This window comes from Rhinopithecus bieti, unplaced genomic scaffold, assembly GCF_001698545.2.
Source record: "Rhinopithecus bieti isolate Rb0 unplaced genomic scaffold, ASM169854v2 scaffold_38008, whole genome shotgun sequence".
NCBI classification, from domain to species: Eukaryota; Metazoa; Chordata; class Mammalia; order Primates; family Cercopithecidae; genus Rhinopithecus; species Rhinopithecus bieti.
Genome location: NW_016815997.1, coordinates 133,923 through 137,863, shown reverse-complemented (window position 1 = coordinate 137,863; position 3,941 = coordinate 133,923).

Below are 3,941 nucleotides of genomic sequence, written 5' to 3'. Positions count from 1 at the left end.
CTGCTAAATCGTGGAGGTTTGGGGAGTTCCTTTAGACCCCCAGTAAAACTTGTTTGTGGAGGCCTGGAGAGTTCCTTCAGACCCCCAGTAAAACTTGTTTAATCCAAAACAGGTCCTGTTAAGAATTCCTTCCTTATCTTTTCATGCCTTGAGGCCCAGGAAAGCCCTGGGCAAAACTCTTCATGGGCTTTTGTTACATTCCAGGCTTTGTACAAGGGCACTGGTTGTTCTCAGCTTTTAATGCGTAACTTCACCAGTCAGTCAGTGCTGAAAAGGTTGCCATGGAGGCCTGGCTGTTCAGCTGTTAGTGAGACCTGGCCTGCCCAGGAGAGTCTGATGAAATTTTCCAGCCCCTGTCCTGAAATTTGACTTCGGAGAAGTTGCAAGTTTGTTTGTTTGTTTGTTTGTTTGTTTTGACACGGAGTCTCGCTCTGTTGCCCAGGCTGGAGTGCAATAGCACAGTCTTGGCTCACTGCAACCTCTGACTTCCCGGTTCAAGCAATTCTCCTGCCTCAGCATCCTGAGTAGCTGGGATTACAGGCACACACCAACCACCACACCCAGCTAATTTTTGTATTTTTAGCAGAGACAGGGTTTTGCCATGTTAGCCAAGCTGGTCTCGAATTCCTGACCTCAAGTAATCTGCCCACCTTGGCCTCCCAAAGTGCTGGAATTACAGGCATGAATCACCACACCCGGCCCCAGCTCAGTTTCTTAAGGACTCTATCACAAGGGAGGGAGAACGTCGCCAATTTGGGGCATTCCTTCTGATGCCGAAGTTGCATGATTCTTGCTATTTCTAACTCTGAGTTCTAGCGGTGTTTTTTTCAGAAGCAGAGCCTCAGCTGGGCACGGTGGCTCACACCTGTCATCCCAGCAGTTTGGGAGGCCGAGGCAGGAGGATCGCTTGAGGCCAGGAGTTCAACAGCAGCCTGAGCAACAGAACAAAGCCTCATGTCTACAGAAAATAAAAAACAATGAGCTGGGTTTGGTGGCCTGCTCCTGTGGTCCCAGCTACTTGGGATGCTGAGGTGGGAGGATGGCTTGAGCTGTGATGGTGCTATTGCAGCCTGGACAACAAAGCAAAACCCTGTCTCAGACACACACACACAAAAGAAGCAGAAGTTATTTGGAGCCAGGATGGCTCTTTTGTCTACAGGAACTCACAGGAAGTCTACAAATAGTCAGGTAGAGCACACAGAAGCTGCAACAGCTGTGAGTTTCCCCCAAAAAGTCCTCGAGCACATCTCTGTGGTGCGTGGGGACTGCTGGTGCTGGTACCATTTCCGAACAGGATGTCAGGATCTCCCAGACAGGTGGGAATGCTGCTGACAGCCTTCTCTGTTTTCTTTTTTTTTTTAATTTTAATTTTAATGATTCTACATATGAAAACCAAAGAGTACCCGAGACAAGTCTCCATCAATTTAGAAAGTTTATTTTGCCAAAGTTGAAAATGCAGCCTCAGGAACTCCTGACGACATGTGCCCAAGGTGTTTGGGGCACAGCTTTGTTTTCGACATCTTAGGGATGCACGAAACATCAGTCAATCTGTGGAAGATGTACATTGGTTCTGTCCGGAAAGGTGGCACAACTCGAGGCAGGGAGGGAGCTTGCAGTTCATAGGCTGATAAGAGATGAATGGTTGCTTTCTTTAGAGTTTCTGATTAGCTTGAACTGAAAGCACAATTTACAGCAATACTCACTTATGCCTTAGTCTGCCTTAGTGAAACAACAGCGTAAAGGAAGCAATCTGGTTTGCATTTGCCTCATGTGAGCAGAGGGATAACTTTGAGTTCTATTTATTTATTTATTTTATTTTATTTATTTTTTTAAAGACAGAGTCTTGCTCTTGTTGCCCAAGCTGGAGTGCAGTGGAGCGATCTCAGCTCACTGCAACCTCTGCACTCTGGGTTCAAGCGATTCTCCTGCCTCAGCCCCCTGAGAAGCTGGGATTACAGGTACCCGCCACCATGCCTGGCTGATTTTTGTATGTTTAGTAGAGATGGGGTTTCCCCATGTTGCCCAGGCTGGTCTCGAACTTCTGACCTCAGGTGATCCGCTTGCCTCGGCCTCACCATCATTCTACTCTCTATCTCCGTGAGTTCAGTTTTTTAAGCTCTCACATATGAGTGACAGCATGCAATGTTCTCTTTGACTTTTTCCCCTCTCCTTCATTCCATCAAACAAACCTCATTTTACCATGACATCACCATGATATAATAACAGCTACACATGCAAAGCCATTGATGGTAACGTGACTTCATGATCTGTGCATAAAAAAGCATGCTAGTGTAATCCCAGCACTTTGGGAGTCCAAAGCGGGTGGATCACAAGGTCAGGAGTTTGAGATCAACCTGGCCAATACGGTGAAACCCCGTCTCTACGAAAAAAATACAAAAATTAGCCAGGCATGGTGGTGGGTGCCTGTAGTCCCAGCTACTTGGGAGGCTGAAGCAGGAGAATCACTTGAACCCAGGAGGCAGAGGTTGCAGTGAGCCAAGATCGTGTCATGCACTCCAGTCTGGGCGACAGAGTAAGACTCCGTCTCAAAAACAAACATACAAGCAAACAAAAAACCGTACTAGTTAGGGTCCATCTTTGCTTGTGAAGGATAAAAATGATTATACATTTTTCCCTTTCCAGCCAGGTGCAGTGGCTCACGCCTGTATTCCCAGCAGTTTGGGAAGATCACTTGAGCCCAGGAGTTCAAGACCAGCTTGAGTAACAGGGCGAAACTCTGTCTCTCAAAAATACAAAAAATTAGCCAGGCATGGTGGCGTGCACCTGTGGTCCCAGCTAGTTGGAAGCTGAGGTGGAAGAATCATTTAAGCCCCGGAGGCGGAGATGGCAGTGAGCCAAGACTGCATCACTGCACTCCAGCCTGAGCCACAGAGTGAGAACCTGTCTCAAAAACAGAAACAAGAGCAAAACAAAACAAAAAAGAAACACTTCTTTCCGCCCTCAAGCTTGAGGGGTCTTCCCTCCTCTGGACTTTAGACAAGGGATGGTCAGTTTTCAAAGCTGTATTTATTCAAAGCTCTGCACAATTTTACTTAGCAAATTTCAGACAATGAACATTGTAGGGTTTTTTTGTTTGTTTGTTTGTTTTTGACCTTTTGAGATCCTTAGTCTTGGAAGCAGCTGTGATCTTTTCAGTGACTATGTGGGCACTCATGGACTGTTTATATCTGAAGTGTCTGGTGGGGTGGGGAGGATGAAAGAGATGGTGTCTTTGAAATCTGTTTCTAAATCTGTTTTCCAGTTTAATTCTCTTTCATTGTAACAAGCAGAAAGACAATAAGAACAGGTGCAGAGAAGGCAGGCTGCGTTGTTCTTTCTTCAGAGTGGAAATCTTCGTAAGATTCAGGGGCTGGCGGTCACCAAACCACAACTAAACCTGTCTGTGTGCTTTCATTGAAAGTATACTCTACGCTGGGCACAGTGGCTCACGCCTGTAATTCCTGCACTTTGGGAGGCCGAGGCCGGTGGATCACCTGAGGTCAGGAGTTCAACACCAGCTTGGCCAACACGATGAAACCCCATCTCTACTAAAAATACAAAAAATTAGCCAGATGTGGTGGCAGGCACCTATAATCCCAGCTACTCGGGAGGCTGAGGCAGGAGAATCACTTGAACCCAGGAAGAGGAGGTTGCAGTGAGCTGAGATTGTGCCACTGTACTCCAGCCTGGGTGACAATAGCAAAACTTCCTCTCAAAAAAAAAAAAAGAAAGAAAAAGAAAGTGTACTTTAAACAGCTAATGATGACTACATTTTGTTTCAGCTCCAATATATCTTTCTAAGGTCAGATTTCTCCTTCCCTTCCCTTCCCTTCCCTTCCCTTCTCTTCCCTTCCCTTCCTTCTCCTTCCTTCCTTCCTTCCTTCCTTTCTTTTTCTTTCTTTCTTTCTTTCTTTCTTTCTTTCTTTCTTTCTTTCTTTCTT